The sequence below is a fragment of the Hemiscyllium ocellatum genome, chromosome 1 (genome assembly GCF_020745735.1).
Source record: "Hemiscyllium ocellatum isolate sHemOce1 chromosome 1, sHemOce1.pat.X.cur, whole genome shotgun sequence".
Taxonomy (NCBI): Eukaryota; Metazoa; Chordata; class Chondrichthyes; order Orectolobiformes; family Hemiscylliidae; genus Hemiscyllium; species Hemiscyllium ocellatum.
Genome location: NC_083401.1, coordinates 58512972 through 58525759, shown reverse-complemented (window position 1 = coordinate 58525759; position 12788 = coordinate 58512972).

Genomic DNA, 12788 nt, shown 5'->3' with positions numbered 1-12788 from the left:
ATCTTTTCAGCAATTTTAAAAGAGTGTTAAAAAGCTATATGTGAGAAATTGCATGCAACTACACCGGCTGGGCGTATGGCCAGTGACAATGTGAACAGATCCAAAAGATGCCAAAGTGCTTTTTCTTAAACTGTGCTTTATTTAGGGCTAAGCTGAAAAGCGTCATCCAGTACTTACATGAAGATTACAATTGTTTCCAGGTAATTGAGAGTGAAGAGAGCAGTCTTGTAATAATTGTATGTCACACTGGATGTAGGTATACAGCTCTTTTCTTTAGATAAAGTATGACAAGAAATTAGAATTTTAGAAAATAGAAACAGTGAAAAGAAATGGAAAAAAAATCAAAATGCCTGTGTTTTTAACAAATACCCACAAGGAATTAAAAAACATAAAACAATGAGCAGCCAGCCACAATGTTGGCATTTGTAAATTAAGTTAAAACATGACATCCTCCTAAAACACAATAAATAAACTGAATAAATAATTCATAAATAAATTGGTTCCAGATTTTACAGCAATTAACACAGTGCTTTTGTTTCAACTGCTCCGTTACATCAGTTACCAAAGATAAATACCGTGCTTTCATTAAATAGTTTCCTTTTTTCTCAATCAGTACAGTAAAAGTCCTACAAAATATGCAAATTTATTTACATAAAACAGAGCCAGAACCTTTTAAACATTCTCTGTTTTTTTTTGTACCTTCTGTAAACAGCAGAGATTTTTTTTGTGTTATTCCTTTTGAATTACAGATTCAATGCTAGTTGTTTGGGAATCAGGACTTTGCACTGGCCCTGAAGTTCACTTACTTATTTTTTTTGAACATGAAAGAGTACTATCGCAATGGATGGAGGTCGGTGAGAGTTTTGCTAAGAGCAGGTCCTGATGATGTTAAGCAGGTTTTTCCAGACTAATATGTGTCTTTCCAGATTCTCACTAACCCTTGTTGGATATTCATATCTGCGCTTTGCTGCAATGTTTACAAGTTTCGATGTTTGTGTGTTTTTTCAATATTTTTTAATTCTTTTTTAATCATAGCTGGAATGATTGCAGTCAAGGAGCTGCCAGTATGACTTATCTTCTGTCAGTATTTAACAGGATCGGATAGCAATCGGCAGTACATGAACATATGCTCATCTAAATTCTACAAAATTACAATTCTACAGGATTTCTTATTTTTAGCAGTAATGCTAACCTCTATTTTTTTTGCATTTTTATGTCTAATTTTTTTATATTTTTATATCAGTAATTTAAAAGTTTTTTTTATTATTCTGTACATCTATTGAGTCTCTTTTAAGGGAAGGTTAAGAACACAATGAACCATTTTCAAGCAATAATCCTATTTCCAAAATAGTCCTCATTCTGTAAGACTGTTTTTTTTTGCTTCTCACAGATCACAGTTAAGCCAATCCCAAATGTTCAATCCTCATGAAAGTTACAGAAAACCATATGAAAACTACTTACTTGAATTAATGATACCAAAGTGCTTCCCAAAGTATCAAAGAACTACAATCTTGCTTATTTAAAAGCAGTTAAGTATTATCATTATTATTACTTTTTTTTACAATTCAAGATAAACTTTTCAGACTGTTTTAGGAACAGTGTGAGAAGGAAAGAAATCCATAATTTACATACGACTACAAGTCTGCAATAAAAAGTTTGGTCCTTTGGTCCCTAAAATACCTAAGGAATGACAGATAGTGACTGTTACCACGTGTGACCATGGCAACTGTATCCATGATGACAACAGGCACTCCTCATCAACTTGTTGCTCTACAAGCCCCTAGTATCTTTATAATTTTTTTTTCTCTCTCCTTTCAGGCGTTTAAAACTCATCCTTCTGCAGAAGTGATACATTTTGTAGAGACTTAACAGCCTAAACAATCAGAGCAGTCAAAGATAAAAGTCTGAAGAAGTCTTCAGCTTGATTGGCGTATGCTGATATGTCCAAAGGTTTATTTAACAGTACTTTTATTATTTTTTTGTACATGCGGTCCTCTCCAGTTTCCGCCCTAAAAGACGAAGACAAGACAAAGCAGATTAGAGATGAGAATGTGAGACAGTACAAGATCTACACCAATCATGTTTCACTGTAGGTATAATCTAAAGAAACAGCATCCGGCTTTTTCTGCCTTCAATCTGAAAGTCCGGGGATTGTATCTACAAAACATACCTTTTGTGAACCCTTCAGCCTTTTCAAAATCAAATGGTTTGTCACATTTATGTAAGTTTTAATTTAATGGTTTGACCATGTAAAAGTAATTCCTTTTTTATGAGTAAGGCAGGGCGAGATAATTCTTATATTGTCAAGTCCTCAATATTAGCCATCATACAGCTAAGCTGGTCACTCATAAATTCAGTAGTGAGTTCATGAGAAACTTTACCAGAGAAAGGAATGCTTTACCAAATTGATTAGTAAAGTGACTATCACTGATGCATATTTAATGAAAAGAAATACAAGAATTTGGCGATGGGGTTAAATGAATAAGCTTGGGAAGGGGTTTATGCGGAATTGAAGTACTGTCATGTACCTAATAGACCAAAGAGTCAGCTTATATGCTACAAATACTTTGCAACGATACTAGATGATTGATTGCATTCAGCAGTAACACACAATGCATATGAGTGAGAAAAATTATAGTGTATGGGACTTCCAGAAAATAATAATTTATCTAATCCTAAATGTATAGGCCTGTAGTGATTGATAACTGAGGGATGTCGGAATCAAACACAGACACTGCTGGAGAAACTCAGTAGGTCTGGCAGCTTCTGTGGAGAGAGAAACCTAGTGTTTTGAGTCCACTGTAACTCAGTTCTGAGGAAGAGTCAAATTAGACTCAAAACGTTAACCTGGTTTCTCCCTCTACAGAGGTATCAGACCTGCTGAGTTTCTCCAGCATTGTTTGTGTCAGCTTTAGAACTAAGGGCAAGTAGCTCAACAGGTCTATTTGTGGTGTTTGTCAATTAGACTGCAAATGCCAATTTTACTAAAGCAGCACTGAGCAGTACAAACACAATGTTGATGTATGTCACTAATATCAGCAATGGGTTGGAAAATTTTTTTTTAATATATTTATCGGTTTGTGGGATGTGGGCATTTATTGCTTCTCCAGAATTGTCCTTAAGAACCCAGAAGGAAAACTCAGTAAAACTTGCAAATGACACAGACTGGTCCGAAATGTATACTTCAAACAGAGCTCCAGCATGACCAACACATTCAGTTCCAAGTATTTCTGCTTTTGTTTTAATGTTTGTTCTCTTCAAGAAAGTGGTGGTAAAATCTTATGGGTGACCTCACATTAAGAATTGCATCCAGTTTGGTCATGGAGGTATAAGGGAGAAAGTCAAACCTAGGGAAGGTGCACATAAGACCTAACACCCTGGTGGAAGATGATTGAATTCTGAAGAAAGACTGAGGAATTTTGGTCACTTCAGCCTTGAAAGGAGCTAACTAAGAAGGGTCCATTGAGATTTACAAGTCTACTGAAAGTAAATATGACTTACAAAAGCTAAATCTAGAGCAGTATATCAGCAATTGCAACTGGTAATTAATGAAACTCATGAAAGACAAATTTTGGGAATGTCACCGGGATGCATTAATGCTGGGAACAAATTTGGAACCAGAGAAAGGAAGTGCTGCAGCCCCTATAGAGATCGAAAGCAAGTGCTTTGGATGAGTGAGAAGAGCAGATATAACAGAAACATTTTGGAAAGGCTGCAGTATTTGAAAGGATAAGCTTTAAACAAAGTTGATTGCTAATGGTTTTGACATTCAGCCCGTGTTGCCCACAATAAACAGGGATACTGTCTCTTTAAGAATCTGCACAAGTTTTTTTTAAAAAATGCAACGCTATATTAAACAGCAGAGATAATGTTAATCTAAAGAAAACTCTCACAGCAGTTCTGTCCACGGCTAGCAGGCAGACTCTGCTTTACACTTTTAAAACAATAGAAACTCGAACTGCAAAGACCCACTTTAGTGGAAGTGACATGCGGAATATCAATCCATGCTGGCAGGTTCCCACACTGTTGGTTAAACAAAGAGCAAACCGTACACAGCAATCGAACAATTACAACAGCAAAAATAAAAAAACAATTTCAAAGGACCCTTTTTCAGTTGCACAAAAAAAAAGCACTTTTGTTCTGAATGTTTTTACTGAAAATGAATCTGAAATTGCTGGAATTGGAAGGCACGGTTTGGCCATTTTGATCTTGTTTGCATAAGTTTGGATTAATGACTGCCATCATCCAAAGTTTTTTTTTGTCCTAGGCTCTTCAAATGAAAAAGGCCCCCTCCTCCAAAAAATAAACAAATCACAATAGTTTTGGTGCAAAGAAACTGACCACACATTTTATTATACAGGTAAACCTCATTTTAAATTTTTTTTTATATATAGAAGGATTGGGAATCAATGTTTTATGTGACATCTAAAGAAGCAAAGAAAGCTGACAGGACTAAAAGAAAAAAGAAAGTAAAGAAATCATAATTTTTAAAAGAACCACCGCAAACACTAAACTAAAATGAGCACAGCAAGAATAGTGGCAGCACACAGTCAAAAGGCACATGTGATCATGACTGGCCAATCATTAACTGATACAACATCCAAGAAAAATGCTTTCACAGCACCTCCACGAAACTTGACGGCATGTCATGCAACCAATCGTTGAGCTTGTTACATGACGCCATCAGATCACACTTTAATTTCTAGTTGACAGAACTTACGCAGTGGACCGTTTTCTCCATTTCATTGTTATGGATACTTTTCCTACAGCCTGAGACTGCGGGTTATGACTGTCTCTGCTTGGTTTGGTTTTTGATCGAGTGACAAAAGAAGAAGAGAATTTTTGTTTTTTGGAGGGGGAAAAGTACCAAACACAGCATCAGTCAAAAGCAATACTTGCAATCGAAAAACAAGAAACCAAACTTAAGGAAATGGATGAAGCCTTGCAAAGGCGTATAAGATTACAAACACATGGTTAACAATAATGTAATGAATGCAGTGGATGCTAAAACAAAACATGATTAAGTGCATGATGGCTGACAGACATTGGTTACAGAGTAAAAACATTTCAATGTTTCACTAATAATAATAGACCTGAATCCCAAACTCAGAGTGCCGGCTAACAGGCTGTTCATCAAATGAGAAAGAAAGTAACTGCATTTGGTATTCTCATTAGAAAAATAACAGGAGCAAATAAAACAATATTACAATTACAACGGAGAAAATAACTTAAAGAAGAACATTTCCAACCCTTTTCCTGATCTGCCTGAGCCAATTCCTCTTTGTTGAAAGAATGGTCATAAATTCTTCAATCCTGAATTGGCTTCAGGAAGGACAAGAGTTGGAGTTGCCCTTTTCCTCTTTGTCTTGGAAGATCTGTTTTCTTTACTCATACTCTCTCATTGACCAGTTCAACCTCTGTATTGCATGTTAAAAGTGTTTTGTCTTAAAAACCCAAATAATAACAAAAATAAAAAAAAAAGTTATATCCTCCATTAACTTGACTGCATTTTGGGAAATATCAGTATTTTAGTATCAGTTCACAAATGAATTAGTTGCTTTGTGTCAATCCTTTAACCAGTTGTGCCGATATTTTGGGAATTATTTGGTATCATCATATATTCACACTTTTCAGATATGAGGAGCGGTAGGGCTTCCACATTATTCATTGACTCTTTTGGATGTATGTCTATGAATGCAGCTCCGAAAATACCAAGAACTAAACTTCAGTATTATTAAATAGAAATTGCATGGTTCTTCTCATTTGATAGCTGTTCTCCCATTGTAGAACTGTGTCATAGACCACAGAAAGATTTAACACTTAACTGATCTCAGCCACATTTAGATGGAAGGATGTTGCAACCAGTTTAAGGAGTTCTGAAATAGGAAGACAGAAAATAAGCTAAAGTTTTCCAAACTAAGTATGGCTCAGCTCTTCAGGATGTGAACTTCTTTGAAAGACAAACCTCTACACCAATCATCACAACCACACCCCAGAGAAATTGCCGAGAATTCATTTCAGGGAAAGCTTCTGCCTGATAGAGTTGGAAGCTGTTTGAACCAAACAAACTGCAGGAGCTCATAGATACTCATTAGACATCAGTAAAATATCTTCTATCACACACATATCCTTTCTCAGGAAATTGACAAGTTACTCTTTAATGGTGTGTTATGTTACCAGTTTACCACCTAACAATTTATAAAGTGTGACAACCCTCTAAGTAATGCAAAACTTTCTAACTTCTCTCTTAATTATTTGAATACTCATTTTAACCACGTCTTAAAGGATTCCACAAAGAACATCCATGAAAAACAGTTCAGTTACCAGCAGTGATTGCTCCCAGGGCAATCCACCAATATGAAACTATTCTTCACAGATGAAACAAAGACCAAAATGATAAAGGAGACTGTAAATTTAAATTACAAGCAATGCTTGAATAATTTAGAAGCTGAGTTTCATCCTAATGCCAATACAAACATTTAATGGACTCGTCAGAATGTCTTTTTAAAGGAAGAGAATAGGTAGAAGATTCCCATTAAATTTCCTCATGGGAACAGCCAGCTTGCTGATCGCTCATTGACTTTGACACAAATTGGATGGCCAAGGCTATTCATCGAGAACTAGTCTGTTCTTCTGAGAGAACAATTATCATATTAAGAATTGTAGTGAACGATTATTTTTTCAGAATTGAGGAAAGGTCACTCACCAACACTTTCTTAAAGGCAGTTTGGGATATGCAATAAATGCTGACCTAGAAAGTGTTGCCCACATCCAAGAAAACCTGTGCAGAGATGTTCCCCAGAGACATACAGTCCAAGAATCTTAGAGATGTACAGCATGAAAACAGACCCTTCGGTCCAACTCATCCATGTTGACCAGCTTTCCTAACCTAATCTAATCCCAGTTGCTAGCACTTGTCCATACCCCTCCAGAACCTTCCTATTCATATACCCATCCAGATGCCTTTTAATTGCTGCAATTGTACCAGCCTCCACCACTTCCTCTGGCCCCACCCTCTGTGTGAAAGAGATGCCCTTTAGGTCAATTTTATATCTTTCCCCTCTCATCCTGAACCTATGCCCTCTAGTTCTGGACTCCCCTATTCCAGGGAAAATACTTTGTCTATTTATCCAATCCATGGCCCTCATGATTTTATAAACCTTTATAAGATCTCCTCTCAGCCTCCGACGCTCCAGGGAAAACAGTCCCAGCCTATTCAGCCTCTCCCTATAGCTCAAATCCTCCATGGGCGGCACGGTGGCACAGTGGTTAGCACTGCTGCCTCACAGCACCTGAGACCCGGGTTCAATTCCCGACTCAGGCGACTGGCTGTGTGGAGTTTGCACGTTCTCCCCGTGTCTGAGTGGGTTTCCTCCGGGTGCTCTGGTTTCCTCCCACAGTCCAAAGATGTGCGGGTCAGGTGAATTGGCCGTGCTAAATTGCCTGTAGTGTTAGGTAAGGGGTAAATGTAGGGGTATGGGTGGGTTGCGGGTCGGTGTGGACTTGTTGGGCCGAAGGGCCTGTTTCCACACTGTAAGTAATCTAATCTAAACTCTGGCAACATCCTTGTAAACATTTTCTGAAACCTTACAAGTTTCACAACATCCTTCCAATAGGAAGAAGACCAGAACTGCACTCAATATTGTAAAAGTGGCCTAAGTAATGTCCTGTACAGTCGCAACTTGACCTTCCAACCCAGATACTCAATGTTTGGACCAATAATGGAAGGCATACCAAACGCCTTCTTCACTATCCTATCTACCTGCAACTCTGCTTTCAAGGAAGTATGAACCTACACTCCAAGGTCTCTTCGTTCAGCAACACTCCTTAGGACCTTATCATAAAGTGTACAAGTCCTGCTCTGATTTGCTTTTCCAAAATGCAGCACCTCACATTTATCTAAATTAAACTCCATCTGCCACTGCTTAGCCCATTGGCCTATCTGATCAAGATCCCAATGTACTCTGAGGTAACCTTCTTCACTGTCTACTACACCTCCAAATTTGGTGTCATCTGCAAACTTACTAACTGTACTTCCTAAGTCCTCATCCAAATCATTTATATAAATGACAAAAAGTAGTGGACCCAGCACCGATCCTTGTGGCACTCCACTGCTCACAGGTCTCCAGTCTGAAAAACAGCCCTTCACCACTGCCCTCTGTCTTATACCTTTGAGCCAGTTCTGTATCCAAATGGCTAGTATTCCCTGTAATCCATGAGATCTAAACTTGCTAACCAGTCTACCATGAGGAACCTTGTCATAAGCCTTACTGAAGTCCATATAGATCACATCTACCACTCTGCCCTCATCAATCCTCTTTGTTACTTCTTCAAAAAACTCAATCAAGTTTGTGAGACATGATTTCCCACACACAAAGCCATGTTGACTATCCCTAATCAGTCCTTGCCTTTCCAAATACATGTACATTCTGTCCCTCAGGATTCCCTCCAACAACGTGCCCACCACTGAGGTCAGGGTCAGTGATCTATAGTTTCCTAGCTTTTCCTTACCACCTTTCTTAAACAGTGGCACCACGTTAGCCAACCTCCAGTCTTCCAGCACCTCACCTGTGACTATTAATGATCCAAATATCTCAGCAAGGGGCTCAGAAATCACTTCTCTAGCTTCCCACAGGGTTCTCGGGTACACTTGGCCAAGTCCTGGGGATTTATCCACTTCAATGCATTTCAAGCCATCCAGCACCTCCTCCTCTGTAATATGGACATTTTCCCTAATCAAGAGGTTGTTATGAGAATCAGTGTACTTTTGTCATTCACTAATAACCCGGACATGGCTGTTGAAAACTTGCAGTGAGCAGCATGGTGTTAGGAGACCAGGCTGAAGAAGATTAAAATGACTGAAAATGGTTCTCATTTGGCGAAAAGGTGGCTGGGGAAGTTTATTAACTGAAACAACAGCTTCCTTAGTCTAAAAACTGAAAGAGCTGCACTAACTGTAAATCAGAAACAAAAACAGAAGTTGCTGTAAGAGCTCAGCGGGTCAGGCAGCATCTGTGAAGTGAAATCAGAGTTATACGCAGAACATAGGTTGGGGGGAGGAAGCAAAGAGGAAACAATAGGTGGATAGAGCCCAAGGAGAAAGAGGGAACAGTTGGACAGACAATGGAGTCTCTAATGATCTGGAAAATCTCAGCAGGTCTGGCAGCATCTGTAAGGAGAGAAAAGAGCTGATGTTTCAAAAGTCAGCTCTTTTCTCTCCTTACAGATACTGCCAGACCTGCTGAGATTTTCCAGCATTTTCTCTTTTGGTTTCAGATTCTAGCATCTGCAGTAATTTGCTTTTATCTCTAATGATTTAGCTAGGAGGGTGAATAGCTGCTAATGGAGACTGTTAGTGGCTAACAATAGGCAGTGAGTAATGGCAGACTATGTGATAGCAAGGCCTGGTGTGTGTGTGTGTGGTAGGAAGCTGGGACTTGGGACTTCAAGTTCTAAAATGATTGAACTTGATATTGAGTTCAGATGGCTGCAGGGTCCCCAAGTGGAAAACCATCAATTCTGAGGAAGGGTCACTGGACTTGAAATGTTAACTCTGATTTATCTTCACAGCTGCTGTCAGACTGGCTGAGCTTTTCCAGCAACTTCTACTTATTACCATTGTCTGACTTTTTTTATTCACTCATGGCATGTATTTTTTATTGACTTGGCTGGCCAGCATTTATTGCCTATTCCTAACTAACCTTGAACTGCATTAGAGACAAAATACTACAGCTGTTGGAATCCAAAGTGGACAGGCAGGAAGAACACAGCAAGCCAGGCAGCATTAGGAGGTAGATAAGTCAACGTTACAGGTGTAACCCTTCTTCCTGAATAGCTTGCTAGGGTATTTCAGAGGACAGTTGAGATTCAGCCACATTGTTGTGGATCTGGAGTCACATTTAGTCTAGACCAGATGGGGATCCTTCCCTGAAGGATATTCACAAGCTAGATGGGTTCTTCTGACAATGGTTTCATGGTCAGTAGACTTTTAATTCCAGATTTATTTTTAATACTGAATTCAAATTCTGCCCTCGTGGGATTCAAACTCAGGTCCCGGAATATTAGCTGAGTTTTTGGATTAATATTCTAGCAATAATACCACTAGGCCATGGCTTGCCTTTGATGTTCAATTCTGAGCTAGAGTAGTTGTAGCCTTCACAGAAGGTCAACATCCAAAGTAACTAGATTAAAATAACACACAAAGAGTCTTGTGAAATGCATATAAAAGAGTCCTGTTACATAAGAAGCAAAACTGCAGTTGTTGCTTGTATATTGACAGTTTGATAAGGAATATCCTTGAGAAATGCAGAAAGAAGCTTCCATACCAGGTTGGTTCACAATCTGGTATTGATCAAGGGATATAGGGAAGGGTCTGACCCACATCAGTGAATACCCCCAGGTAATCATATCCATAGGTTATATATCAAAAATGCAGTTTTCAGTATTCAGGCATTAAGGGATTTAACAGCATTCCCACGGATGTTCAGATTCAGGCAGATAGAAGGAGTCCTTTTGCTCACAGCAGAGGAGTACTGAACTCCAACTGGCACAGGAGCTAAAACCTGGAATGTGGTTGAATAAGATGCATTGTGAAGTCCCAAGGATAAAAATGATAAGTGAACCTGGTAAACATCATGAGATCATAGGATGACCTACAGCAGTCTATGCACTTCTCACACAGTCATATGATTAACCTGATTGGATGTGTATGTGACCAATTAATAATACAATTGGTTCATAACAGCCAAAGGAGGGCTAAAAGCTAATGTATCAAAAGGGTATGTTTCCCTTTGTTCATTGGATTGCTGAGCGGCTTTCTCTCCACCAGCGATAAAAGAATAAACTCTTTGATGCTGGAAATGGAGCTGGGTGTTGAGTGATTCATTTAATCATTCCACCCCAACAGACAGAACTGTTTTTCAAGTGGATGTAGACACATTGCCAATATGGGCAGACACATGGCAGATGAAATTTAACACATGGCATAACGAAATGACACACTTGGATGGGAAATAATGAAGAGACACTAAAGGAAGTGAATGGCACAATTTTAAAGCTATGCAGGAACAGGGAGACCTGACAGTGTATGCACACAAACAAAGGTGTGGATATGGCAGAACAACTTGAGAAGCCTGTGGAAAATGAGTAGAGTGTTCCGTGAGGACTGGGGAATCCAGAACCAGGGGGTCACAGTCTAATAACATGGGCTAGGCCACATACAATTGAAATGAAGAGAAATGTCTTCATCCAGAGAGTGGTGAGCCTGTGGAATTCTTCGCTACAAAAAGTGGTTGATGCTAAAACATTGAACATTTTAAAGAAGGAGTTCGATGTAGTTCTTCGGGCTAAAGGACTTAAAGAGTATGGGGAGAAAGTGGGAAGAGGGCACAGAGCTAGATGCTCAGTTATGATCATATTGAATGGTAAAGCAGGTTTAAAAGACCTAATAGCCTACTCCTGCACCTATTTTCTGTTTCTACAAGATCCTTGATTTTATAAGCAGTGAAAAAGAAAATAGAAACAACAAATTAATATTACATTTTTAAAGAAAAATTTATGTCTCAACGAGAGCATTGTGCTCAATTATTGGCAACAAACTTTAATGGATGCCAAGATCCTCAGACACATAAGAGATTTTTTAGAAGGTTACAAAGGATAAAGACTGATGAGGTGGAGAGATTGGAGATGTTTGGATTGTCCTGAGAGTAAAGAGTTTAACAGGAGATTTGCTGGGAGGTGTTCAATATAATGAGGGGCTTTGATAAAGTATTTAAAGGAAAACTCTTTCAGGTGTCATGGGACTGAAGATGAGGGAGCAGAGATTTAAAGTAATTGCCAACAGAAACAAATCTGATGTGCAGAAACATAAGTTATTCAGTGGAAACAGGTTCAATACGAACTTTCAGAGGGGAATCTTGGTATTACATGAAAGAGAAAATATTTGTAGAGATTTGGGAATATGACATGGCATTAGGGCCGATTGATCTTTTAAAGAGCGGTCACAGGTATAAAGGTCCAAATGGTCACTTCTTATCTGTATCATTCTTAATTTGCTCTAACAGTTGCTTTATGATTTTAGCTACCCCAATGCAATCACCCTCAACCTTTTAATCTCAAGGAAATACAAACCAAATCAAGAGAAACTGTCCCTAAAATTGGTATAGTTTTTTGTGGATCTAGTGCTGCACCCTCTTTAAGATAAAATTTCTTTCCTGAGGTAGCATGTCCCAAATTTTTTAAAATTCATGGGCTGTGGGAATCGCTGCCTTGGCATTGTTGTTCATTCTTAGTTGTCCTTCAGATGGAGGTAATGAGCTGCCTTCTTGAACCATTATAGTTCATATAGTATCGTTACACCCACAATCCTATTAGGGAGGATTTTCACCAAGCAGCAGTGAAGTATCAGTGAGAAAATTCCACGCCAGGGCAGACTGCAGCTTGCAGGGCACCTTGTACTTGGTGATGTTCCCATGGATCTGCTGTCCTTGTTCTTCAGGTTGGTAGAGGTTGTGAGTTTGAAAGGTGGTGTCTTCAGTTGCTGCTGTGCATGCATCAGTGCTGGGACAACTGAATGCTGACTGTGATGCATTAGGAGCCAATCAAGTGGCTGCTTTGTCCTGGATAGTGTTGAGCTTCTTGAGTGTTGTTGGAGCTCCACCCATCCAAGAAAGTGAGGAGTATGTATTCGCACTCCTGACTTGTTCCTTGTAGATAGTGGACACATTTTGGGAGTCAGGAGCTGAGGTATTCATCACATAATTCCTACCTAGATTACACCTCCTTCCACC